General features: G+C 42.1%; 1 protein-coding gene across 4 annotated transcripts in view; it reads right to left on the reverse strand.

Moving 5' to 3' along the window:
- LOC106582011 (interleukin-1 receptor accessory protein-like 1) overlaps positions 1–12,534 on the reverse strand; it is a 309,914-nt gene extending 297,380 nt beyond the window's left edge. For all 4 annotated transcript variants that reach the window (XM_014164645.2, XM_014164642.2, XM_014164644.2 and 1 more), the window contains exon 1: positions 11,618–12,534. The gene's annotated coding sequence lies outside the window, so the exon portion shown is untranslated. The remainder of the gene's footprint in view (positions 1–11,617) is intronic.
- Positions 12,535–13,341: the final 807 nt, after the last annotated feature.

Raw genomic sequence — 13,341 nt, forward strand, 5'->3', positions numbered from 1 at the left:
GTTCTGTGAAGGGAGTAGTACATAGCGTTGTACAAGATCTTCAGTTTCTAGACATGCGAGAAATTGCCTAGAAACTGAAAGAGGAGTGGGAGGCCCCGGTGCACAACTATGCAAGAGGACAAGTACATTAGAGTGTCTAGTTTGAGAAACAGATGCCTCACAAGTCGTCAACTGGCAGCTTCGTTAAATAGTTCCCGCAAAACACCAGTCTCAATGTTAACAGTGAAGAGGCGACTCAAGGATGCTAGCCTACATTTCTCAGAACAAGAATAGACTGACGAGTTTCAGAAGAAAGTTCTTTGTTTCTAGCCATTCTGAGCCTGTAATCGAACCCACAAATGTTGATGCTCCAGATACTCAACTAGTCTAAAGAAGGCCAGTTTTATTGATTCTTTAATCAGCACTACAGGTTTCAGCTGTGCTAACATAATTGCAAAAGGGTTTTCTAAGGATCAATTAGCCTTTTAAAATGATAAACTTGGATTAGCTAACACAACGTGCCATTGGAACACAGGAGTGATGGTTGCTGATAATGGGCCTCTGTACGCCTATGTAGATATTCCATTAAAAATCTGCCGTTTCCAGCTATAATAGTCATTTACAACATTAACAATGTCTACACTGTATTTCTGATCAATTTGATGAAATAAACAATAACAATTGACAGTAAACATTACACTTACAGAAGTTCCAAAATAATAAATACATTTCAAATATCAAATTATGGCTATAAACAGTGTTGTAACGATGTGAAAATAGTTAAAGTACACAAGGGAAAATAAATAAGCATAAATATGGGTTGTATTTACAATGGTGTTTGTTCTTCACTGGTCACCCTTTTCTTGTGGCAACAGGTCACACATCGTTCTGCTGTGATGGCACACTGTGGTATTTCACCCATAAGAGTTTATCAAAATTGGATTTGTTTTCGAATTCTTTGTGGATCTGTGTAATCTGAAGGAAATATGTGTCTCTAATATGGTCATACATTTGGCAGGAGGTTAGGAAGTGCAGCTCAGTTTCCACCTCACTTTGTGGGCAGTGTGCACATAGCCTGACTTCTCTTGAGAGCCAGGTCTGCCTATGGCGGCCTTTCTCAATAGCAAACGTATGCTCACTGTAGTATGTACATAGTCAAAGCTTTCCTTAAGTTTGGGTCAGTCACAGTGGTCAGGTATTCTGCCACTGTGTACTCTCTGTTTAGGGCAAAATAGCATTCTAGTTTGCTCAGTTTTTTTGTTAATTCTTTCCAATGTGTCAAGTAATTATCTTTTTGTTTTCTCATGATTTGGTTGGGTCTAATTGTGTTGCTGTCCTGGGGCTCTGTGGGGTCTGTTTGTGTTTGTGAACAGAGCCCCAGGACCAGCTTGTTTAGAGGACTCTTCTCCAGGTTCATCTCTCTGTAGGTGATGGCTTTGTTATGGAAGGTTTGGGAATCGCTTCCTTTTAGGTGGTTGTAGAATTTAACGGCTCTTTTCTGGATTTTGATAATTAGCGGGTATCGGTCTAATTCTGCTCTGCATGCATTATTTGGTGTTTTACGTTGTACACGGAGGATAATTTTGCAGAATTCTGCATGCAGAGTCTCAATTTGGTGTTTGTCCCATTTTGTGAATTCTTGGTTGGTGAGCGGACCCCAGACCTCACAACCATAAAGGGCAATGGGTTCTATAACTGATTCAAGTATTTTTCGCCAGATCCTTATAGGCATGTCGAATTTTATCTTCCTTTTGATGGCATAGAAGGCCCTTGTCTCTCTCTCTCTCTCTAAATATATATCTCTCTCACCAATGTTTTTGATGTGTGTTACGTTTTGAACGGTTTGGTGGTGCTGTGTCCTCTCTCTCTTTCTCAAACGCACACACACGCGCACACACACACACAGCTTTGACCTTTCATCCATCTGTGCAGAAAACCCCACTGTGATGATCTGAGGGCTCATCAGAGATTATAGAGCCATGACAGATGACATAATATCACCCCTAACACGCCCTCCACAGTCACCTCTGTGTGTGTGTGTGTGTGTGTGTGTGTGTGTGTGTGTGTGTGTGTGTGTGTGTGTGTGTGTGTGTGTGTGTGTGTGTGTGTGTGTGTGTGTGTGTGTGTGTGTGTGTGTGTGTGTGTGTGTGATTTAAACATAGTCCTCGTCATGCCCTCCTATGACCACCCAGCATCTCCTTCACATCAGAATAATTATTTCTAAACAAAACGCATTTAATCGACTGAGCGCCTCCTTGGCAGTTTCCGTCTGGTGAGTGCTGCGTGACAGCTTCTCCTAAATTACAAATATCAATCTTCCACAGCAGGAGCAGAGCTGGCAAGCTCCTCACAGGGGTCCCCGGGTGCCCCGTGAAAATGCTACCCATCAAAACAATGGCATCAAAACGTGCCAAACGTAACACTCACATCAAAAACATCAACAGCAACATCAAAAGATGAAACCGCCCCTGTCATCAAAGTGTGCTCCCGGTGCGAGTTCCAGTGAAGAGAGAACGAGGCTCCTGAGAAGTTTTCCTCTCTTTCGAGCTAGGCGTCAATGGTTGAGGTAAAACTGGATGTTGATGCTTTTAGGTAGCTAAAGGGTTAAACAATGCCTTGGAACATGTTGACCATCTGTGTGGCTTTAGCAGGCGTGGTGCGGCCTGGGGGCAGGAACAGTGAACAGACAGATAGACATTAACACCAATCTGCTCTGTAGTCTAACCAGGCCTTTCCCTGAGCGTGTTCCCCTTGTTACCGAGCCCTGTTCCTGCCTGCTTTTAAACCTGCAGCACTGCTTTTCCGGACACACCGAGTTACTGATACATTTCACCATCTCAAAGTGGTCCCCAGGAAGCAACGAGTCAGCGGGGTGGCCTGATTCAATCAACGGAAAATGCAGATCATTCATTCAATTCAAGGCCTACATGCAGACGTACCTTGGCTTATTTCTCCATGGAGAGTTTTCTCATGATGTAGTGTTTAGAAACCATGCCATGTTTTCTCAGGGGGTTAGTGATGCGGGAAAATTTCTCAAAAGGAGCACGCTCGCGGACCCTTTTGCAAATCCCCTGGTGTTCCCTCAAACACACACACACACACACACACTACACACTCTGACATCGCGAGTAACAGAAAAATGGAGCGGTTGACAAAATGTCCGAGAAGTGCTGTACTCCTCTCCGTTGAGGCACTTGGCTTTCCTGGTGTTATGTATATCTACTCCATAGAGAGGTCTGCTCGTCCTCACTGTAATGCAATACCTGGGTGTTTAAATGCTACAGGACCACTTCATGATAACCGATTAATGGCTTTTAACAGCCCCCAGTACACACAGAAAGGCAGCCGTATAAAGCAATCAAACGCTAATGCAGGGAAGGGGATGTTGGAAAATGAATGAACAGGAAAACCTACGGGGAGTGCTGTATTTGGCCCCACGGGAGAGATGGCGCTTCATTAGGACGCTGGCGGTAGGCTGGAGGAAATGTGCATTGGCTCACCTTGGTCTACAGGAGAGGGGAGTTGCTACACGAAGTGTAGGCCTATGGAATAACAGACACAGGTTTATCCTGATATTACTTCAATAATAATTTATATTGTCTAAGTTGGCAAGTATTCATTTTGAAAAAACCTCCATATACTTTACAGATATTATTATGCCTGCTGTAAGCCACACCACAGAAAGTGACACGTGTGGTGTACGTCTTAGCTCTGCAATTCATGATTGGCTGAGTCAGTCTTTCCATTGGTGCAATGTTGTGTGACCTGTTGTTACCTGCTGTATCACTCAGCACCACGCTACGGCAACGCAAGCCACTGAGAAACTACACAGCATTTGCACCTTGGAATTCGATGAAGCTATATTACTGCATTATGAATATTCATGCACAGGCAATAGAGAGAGAGAGAGAGCGAGAGAGAGAGAGAGAGCGCCTCTGGCACATTAAGATGAACGGGTGGGTATGGCTGGCCACCATACTCACTAGAAGCACTGTCTGATCTTCTTAACATTCTCTGGCTTTTTCATAATGGGATTCATCACGACTGGCAGTCTGAGCACATCCTAAATATTATTGGAAAAGTAAGATGTAGCCTAGGCTATACTTGAGTACATTTAGAGTTCTAACATGCTGAACCCTTTCTTGTAATACTGATTATGTTGTGTTTAAAGTCCTCACCACATGATATATCATGTTCATTTTATTCACTGCACTCCTCCTGAAAGAGCGCTCTCGCAACATGAACCAACCAAAATAACATCAAAACAAACATGAATACAGTGATACCTCCTGGGGTTTGCCTCTGAGGAGTGTTGGGCATGGCGAGGCTCGGTAGCCTACACTGTAAAACCATGAAACATGTGACACGTTTATAACCAAAATGTCAGTGTTTTAAACTTAAAAATAAGGCATTTAGATTTGCCAATAAGTGTCCTCGTCTTAAACACAGGCATTTAGAATGAAGATTATACATGATAGTCAGTTTCCAGCAAGAGAACATCTCCTAAGTGTTCAGATCTTTAACACAATTGTTTACTTTCCTATCATCCCGTTTTAGAGTGCATTTAGTTAATAGAAACTGATGTGATTTTCCTTTTTATTCAGATCAGTGTTAGAAATGTCTGACACTTTACCTTGGGCCTGGCTCCACGAAGGTGCAAAAAGGGGCTAGCCCCCTCAGTTGAAACTTGTGCCCACATAGTTTTACTTTTATGTCCCTATATATAAAAAAAAAACATTCAAATGATTGAGAGACAAGTTGGCGCAAAATCTGTATGTCAGCACAGTGGACAGAGTGTGCCGCGGTGTGTGTAGGGAGGCTATGGAAAGCCACTGGAGTGGTTATGTATGATTCCTTTGTGTTTCTATAAAAGCGGGGGAAAACGCTTCACATCTGCTGTAGGCTAAGTGAATAACGTGATGAGCTACCGCCTGTAATATTTGATTTTAAAAGGGTGGGGTCAAGTTTACCATTGAAGCTGCTTCACTCAACTCTGCCAAACGCTCCACCACTAAAGAGTTTAGTTAGCTTCTTCACTAGCTGTAAAAAGCATTAGTGTCAACCTTAGATTAATTAGCTCGCTCGAACCAGCTAATCTGCCACTACCACGATGGATATCAGAAAATGGCTTCGCCAAAGTACCGAAGCAAAGCCAAAAGGAGAAGGAGAGCGATGAGCAGTAGCAGCAGCATCAAACAACCGAGGCCATCGCCAAGCCCAGCAGCGATGATGCTGCAGAGCTCCAGCTAGCTCCACATGAGGAGCCTACCCACCCTTGCTCAAGCGCCACCAGGATAATGGCTCCACAGGCCCCTAGTCCTCCAACTGTTCCTGGCGATCTTGGAACAGAGCAGCCAGCCCAGGTTAGCCTAGAATCCTACCCTAGCTGTGGATTTGCTGTCCAAAAACATTCATTTAATAGCAACTGGTTCATAGGAAGAGAGTGTCTGGAATACTCGGTTACTGCAGAATTCAATATAATTCCAATGCAAGAACCCAAATGACGCCCCTGGGTATAGGTACATATCAGTATGTTTCATCATAGAAATAGATACATTCTATTATGGTTTTCTTGGTAGGCTATTGGTTTTCGTGGTTGTTAATGGAACTGTACCTATTGGAAACGTGATTATGGTAGGCTGGAATTGCTTCATTGATTACGTCGATTGAACTTGATCCACAGAAGTGTATTGTAAAATATCACAATGTGTTGCTATACTCATCAGCAGCATGGTTTTCCATGTTTGAAGCGGGCCTATATGCCTATTTGTTTGGAAAGACAGCTGTGCACAGCTGCATCTCACTGTAGTAGGCTACGTTTTGGTTATTTGGATCTCCATTCGCCTTTTGTTTACTGCGTTTGTTAACTTTTAATGTAACTAGCCTAAATATAGATTGTGTCATGGCGATCTGATATTTAGTCTACTAGGCCTACTTGATACCTCTGTTTTGTTCCGTTTGCATTCATTCATTCGCGTTCGCAGTTGTGTCAGTATGATAAGCCAAACTACTATTCAATATTTCTGTTTGCATGCATGAATGACTAAGCTACTACTTTCAGCATTTAGTTTGGTAAGACAGCTGTGTGTATGGCTGCATTAACAAACTGTTTCTAATGGGTGAATTACCCTATCTATCTTGTAGCCTAAATTCATTACCAATACGGCCTTGCTTTAGGGTGTAGGGCGCTGTCCATTGTGCTGATATAGTGCAGCGGAGATTTCGTGACAACCTGTCACTTCAAAAGCACATAATCGATGGTCTTGGAGTCTCGGCATTTGAACTTTATGTTTATTGTGTTATAAGCAGAATTCAATATAATTCCAATGCAAGAACCCCCAAAATTGTGCCCCTCACCGATTCCAACTGCCCTTTAGTAACTTTATCCTGGTGCTGGGTCTGCCTTGCCTACATTTCTGCACAACTGAACAGGACATTTGAATCAAGAAACCTTTTCAATCGCGTGGTGTTGTTGTCACTCGACTTAACAGAATGAACAAGATGTGGGAGGGGCCTCATTATCACATTTCCCAGCATGCTTTGTTGCAGGATGATTTTTTTAAATAGTTTGTTTTAATATCTATCTTTTCTCATTGGTTCATTGATCTTATACTTCAAAAATATAAATAACTGACAATTTTCTAAACTAATCCAACCTGTAAGGTGTTGGCCTTATTGACCCCGTTACTGAGATGGTTGTTCCAGTTTAGATGGTTTAGGTAGTCTTTCTTGTTAAGTTAGTTACTGTAGCAGTCATTCTGAGTGTAGGTTGTGGATGATAAAATATTCATGTTCTTGGCTATCCTCTCTCTGGCTGGTTTCTGATAGAAATTACTAATCACTTTATAAACCACAGTATTGTGACTTGCAGGTCTAATGTGACCTATGATTAGTGATGGGAAACCAAGGCTTTGGCAATTTCACCAAATTGTGCCAAAAAATGGTTTGTTATCTGTTCACAATGCAAATTAGTAACATCTGGTGGTCAGCAATAATCAGCGTGTCATAGTAAGTCAAACTTATCTATAACCGTTACTGGGAATGTTGTTGTAGTTAACTTCTCTAGGGTAGGGGCAGTATTTTGATGTCCGGATGAAAGGCGTGCCCGTAGTAAACTGCCTGCTACTCAGGCTCAGAAGGTAGGATATGCATATTATTAGTAAATTTGGATAGAAAACACTCTGAAGTTTCTAAAACTGTTTGAATGATGTCTGTGAGTATAACAGAACTCATACGGCAGGCAAAAACCTGAGAAAAATCCAACCAGGAAGTGTGGAAATCTGAGGTTGTAGTTTTTCAAGTGACTGCCTATACAGTATACAGTGACTTAGGGTTAATTTTGCACTTCCTAAGGCTTCCACTAGATGTCAACAGTCTTTAGAACGTTGTTTCATGCTTCTACTGTGACTGGGGAGAGAATAAGAGCTCCTGGAAGTAGATGAGTGAGAAAATGACATGAGCTCAGTGGCGCGCACTCAAGTGGGAGTTAGCTGTGTTCCTTTTCTTTTTTGAAGACAAAGGAATCGTCCGGTTGGAATATTATGGAAGATTTATGATAAAAGCATCCTAAAGATTGATTCTATACATCGTTTGACATATTTCTACAAACTGTAGTATAACTTTTTTGACTTTTCGACTGGACTTAGTAAGTGCGTGCCTTACATTTGGAATAGTGAACCTAACACGTGAACAAAATGGAGGTATTTGGACATAAAGATTAACTTTATCGAACAAAACATACATGTATTGTGTAAAATGAAGTCCTATGAGTGCCATCTGCTGAAGATCATCAAAGGTTAGTGATTCATTTTAGCTGTATTTCTGGTTTTTGTGAAGCCTCTTCTTGCTTGGAAAATGGCTGTGTGGTTTTTCTTGTTTAGGCGCTGTCCTAACATAATCTAATGTTATGCTTTCGCCGTAAAGCCTTTTTGAAATCGGACAATGTGGTTGGATTAATGAGAAGTGTATCTTTAAAATAAGATATAATAGTTGTATGTTTGAGAAATTTGAATTATGAGATTTTTGTTGTTTTGAATTTGCCGCCCTGCTATTTCACTGGCTGTTGAATAGTGAGTCCCGCAGGTGGGACACAAGCGTCCCACATACCCCAGAGAGGTTTTTAAGGATACATTGGTCTTCAAACTATCCTGTATTTGTACATCTGCATTGCTTGCTGTTTGGGGTTTTAGGCTAGGTTTCTTCTGTACAGCACTTTGTGACATCGCTGTTGTAAAAAGGGCTTATAAATAAATTTGATTGATTGATACCATTTGGATACATCTTTGCCCATCTCTGGCTAGTGCAATGTACATTACTGTAATATTCACAGTAACTTTCCACCAGCATCTTGTAAATTACTGGAAAATTCTGAGCAATGATACATTACAATACTGTAAAATTAGAATACTGTACTTTAAGTATATGCTAATGTATTTGCGTCGGTATTTTACAGTAATTACATGGGATTAGTGCAAGCAGGTAGGTATTTGTATATTACAGTATATTTATGAATATTTGGTGTTTTATATAAATTGCACTTCTAGAGGCCTAAACAAAGGCTTCCAAACTGGCAGTGAGTACAGGCCAAAACCCATTCAAAGGACATGGCTTAATATTCACCCATTAAAGGTTTAAGACCCGCTGTCACTCTGATCTGTTCCCTATCTACATTAAATTGCTTGGGCACTACTACCACATATCAGTTAAATTGGTAGAGCATTTTCAGTAACAGGTGCAACAAATATAGCCACTAACAAGGCACGCAGCAAAATGTGTTAATGAGCCACAACAATACCATGCACCCACAAAAGGTTTTTCGGCTCTCCAAAATTACAGTACAGTATTTTGTAGTGATGGTACTGAATTACTGTAAATGACTGAAGATTCACAAGAAAAGGTTTTTAGATTCCAAAAATACACTGTTAGTGATTTACAGTAAATTACTGGCAGCATACAAGTCAGTATGGTACTGTACTCTTAGGGGTACAGCATTCTCACTAATGGGTGTAACAAATATAATGTCTTACAAGGCACACCTCTAAATATGTTAATGAGCCAGAGATTATTTCACTGCCCACAACCTTTTCCCATAATGCACCATAACTCACAATATGCTGCTGTAAATATACAGCAAAACAGGGAATACAGTGCTTTACTGTACAGTAATTGCTGTAATTTTATAGCAGTGTAGCAGAATGCTATTGAGCCCCCATAATGCATTGCTCTTTACAGTACTGAAACACAGACAGAAAAATTAGACAGATATTTCACCGGATGTATAAATGTGAAGCATCCGCTGGGCGTTTCCACTTACTACCAAATATGGTAGTGAGAGGAAGCCCATTTGCCGGCAGTGGGAGAAGATGTAACAAGATGGATTTTGGCCGACATTCTGCACATTTTCTCATCGTGGAACATTTGATCTCAATACAATTTTTCTGTTCTCAAAACTAGAATATGTTGCGAATAGAGTTGACTAAGTTTTGTACACTTAACTCTTTGCCAAAGTTTTTTAAAATTATGTTTTTTTAGAAGGATTGCAAATGAAAATTGAGTTATTGCACACGCGCACTCTACAGAGTAGGCGTTCCCTAATGGAAATATGTGCACGCATGCTAGAACGCGCCAATAGAATATCGCTAGCTTGTGCTTGGTTCTGCCCACCTTCATGCTTGTTTTGCCCACTATGACTCATTTGTACGCATTTGAAACAAAGGCTGTGGTCTATCTTGGTTTAGTTATAAAAAATCTTTGACTGAACTGTAATATAGAATTACAGTAGCTAACTGTTAAAGTGTTGCTGTACATTTACAGTACTTTGTTACAGTGATGCTGAATAAACGTGTTCATGTGTTTAAAAAGTGTTCTGGTGTTTACCATCTAAACACTGTGACACTTTTTCATTGAAATTCTAAATGTCTTGATGCATTTAAAATACGTTTCAGAGAAGTATTTAGTTATGTGTTAAAATCCTAAACACTTGGTTTTACAGTGTATTCATTGGGTATTCAGTCATGAGGCTCACTATTCATTCTAATTGAGACGCAGTTCCCGAAATAGGATAATCGTCAATCAACCACCCGAATCCCTGCGTCATACGTCTCCTGTCCGCACAGTTCCCCCCGGGGTTGCGCTGTTTTTCCCCAGCGGCAAGTTTAACCACACTGCGATTACCCACGGTGAGACTCACTGTAGGAAGCAGGTTGGGAAACGACAGAGCGGTGTGTACATAGACTTCTCTTCGTGTAAGCCTGCTGTACACAACCACCATATAGCCTTTTTTTTCAGCAGCAGAGATCAGAAAACTCACCCAATCTTAAAAATTCTCGACCACAGAATCACCCCCACACCGGCCATGAACTAACCTCCAACGGGAACTTTGGCATTGTGTGTCATCCCACTGGGCACACACTGGTTGAATCAACATGGTTTCTACGTCATTTCAATGAAATTACGTTGAACAAACGTGGAATGGACGTTGAATTGACGTCTGTGCCCAGTGGGATGCGTCGCGTCACCTCAGTAAAATATCAAATTTTAATACTTGATTGCCTATTCACCCGGTAAACTGCATATTGCCATCCAATTAAAATGCGTAAGTAACCTGGCCCATGCGTTTTTATTGCCAGTAAACGGCGAAACAACGGTGTAGTCCCTCTCTCTCTCTCTCTCTCTCTCTCTCTCTCTGACTGGCACACCCCCCCTCCACACACACACGCGCGCAAACACGTTTACACGCACCCACGCACGCAGAAATACTGAGCATGCACGCGCGGGTACACACACTGAAACAGACACAAGCTCACACAGAGATAAAGAGAGAGAGAGAGAGAGAGAGAGAGAGAGAGAGAGAGAGAGACTAAATGCCACTGACAAAAAAAGTTGTTATTGCTCTTGTGAAACAAACACACAAACAAAAGCTTGTTTGTGTGAAACATGCCCCGTTTGTATACAGTACCCAAAGCCAGGATTCAGCATATGGTTTACCTACAGGGAACAAGCTGCCGCTTCGTTTACACCTTTATCTAAATCCTCTCGCTGAGCTTCCCTAAGCCGGCGGGCCAATATGTGAGACTGCACTGCAGTGGATCTCTATAGGTCCTTTAACATCCCCACACCGTAGCTCTTCTTCTATAAACCATAGCAACCTACACCAATCACATACACGATGGCATGCATTGTATAATGGCTTTTCTAAGAAAACAACAAACGTGAAATCACGTTAGCCACCAGAAAAAGCAGTTAGCTGTTCCACAGTCAGTCTGTCTGAATATCTGTCTGTTTGTTCTGCTAATTACAGAGTCTGTGCTGCAACAGCGGCAGGTGCTTAACTTCACACAGCCATTCCCCGGTCCGTCACAGTCACGACCGTCACAGACCGGCCGTGCGCGTCTATATGGATAGATATTAAGCCTCATACACTGTGATTGACTGAAATGCTTTCAGAATCAGAATAACTGCTGCAACTTCATATATAATTCCACCGTCCATCGGAAACTAGACTCAATGACAGACCCGATCAATGTGTTGCAGCAATCAAAAAAGTAGCATTGTAATTAAGGGCCAACCAACTTTATCAAACTGCCAGGGGCGGTATAGGCTGCGACAAGAGACAGAGAGCAAATGGGAATTGGCTTACCTTCAAATCGCTTTACAAAATGATCCACTGGCGTTCGTCAGTCAGTGGAGAAAGCTTCGGACATCACAGCGACGGGGACCAGCCAGAGAGAACATGTTTCCATGGAGGGACAGGGTGCCACTGAAGAACTGGATTTCAACCAGATCACCCATTCAGACGATAGCCGCGGCGGTTTAAACGGCAGTTTAATCCAAAGAGAAAAATGTGGATCTTGTTTCTGTTCTCAGATGGATGAAAAAGTGCCAAGCTCACTCAATAAACACAAGTGCATTTAGGTGAGAGACTGAGAGATCGAAGAAAAGGGGGTTTCTATAGTAAAAAAAAAATAAACGAAATTATTATGACCAACTACAAAATAAAAGGCAAAAAATATGACATTTACAAAACGAACGGGGGGCAATGGAAGCGCGTAGCCTACTGAACTCCCCCCTAAATCTGCCTGCTCGCTTTGCTCCAAGAGGTTCGATCAGGAATTCTCCGGAGTGTGCCCAACCATCCCAAACGCAGGACTGCGCACTCCGCCAAACCGCACCACACTAAAGACTGGAAAATAAATGTATGGCTATAATCGCAAGTATCCTGTATTGCCAGATCCGATGGGGGGGTTTCCTCCACAGCCCCGCATGTGGATGCGATGCTCATAGCCTGCGCTCCTGAGAGGGAACTCTCCCCGGTCCTAGTGCCTTCTTTCCGCCACGTGCCTCCCGTTCAACAAGCACCTCCGTAACACCTGCATTCTGTCTTAACAAAAGGCCTACTCACGGATTTGAAGGGGTAAATTATTTTAAGAAGAAGATGAAACAATCCGTGGGCAGGCTTGTAATTTTAAAGCCCAAAGCCAATGTGTTATAATTACACTCGATAGCGCAAGAGGGCCACGTGGTGTGCCATCCACCTGCGGTGAGATCGAGAGTGAGATCGAGAGACGGAGAGAGAGAGAGAGAGAGAGAGAGATACTATTTTACTAGAGGCGTGAGTTACTTCCTTCTGTCCACCACCAGACCTCTGTGCGCGTGAAACAGGATGGGAGAGAGGGCAGCTTGCCATCACACAAATGCAGTAGAAAGGAGTTTGGCGCGCGCCTACATCCCTTTCTCTCGCTCCATGGCCAGTAAATTAAATGGATGCTATCCAAACTGTAAAAGTATAGAATTATTCATGCTAGCCTATGGTCTGAGTTTTTCAATTAATATGACCTTGTATGGTACGTTTTTGTAATGGGAAAATGTAATTGTCAACTGACATCTATGAATGGCACCGAAATGTTTTGTTTAATGGTTCAGAATAAAACATTGAAGGTTATATAAGGCATGCTTTGTGCAGTAGTCACACACAAAAGTATAAAAGTATTTCCTGCCACTTATTGTCTAGTGCGGCCTATTGCACCAATTTAACAGCATGGTTAACAGTACTGCTGTGAAATCTAAAGGCAATTCCATCATACAGTGATAAATACAGTGTGTTTCCTCAGGACTATGCCCTGTCAAGGCAGTGGTTGAATCAAGGTCTGTCAGTTGAATATTGATGAGGGGCTTAGAGAAGAAGAAAGGCTACCATAGAGGAGACCTCAAGCACCCACACATGCACTCACACATGCACAATCTTGGTGAAATTGGAAAAGTGCTTACAACAATACCATGCAGTAAAATGTTAACAGGCCCACCTCTCCAGTGAGTTCAAAGGAAAAGGTTGACTTGTGTAAAGGATCTATAGCCTCAGGCTCA

This window comes from Salmo salar, chromosome ssa21, assembly GCF_905237065.1.
Source record: "Salmo salar chromosome ssa21, Ssal_v3.1, whole genome shotgun sequence".
NCBI lineage: Eukaryota > Metazoa > Chordata > Actinopteri > Salmoniformes > Salmonidae > Salmo > Salmo salar.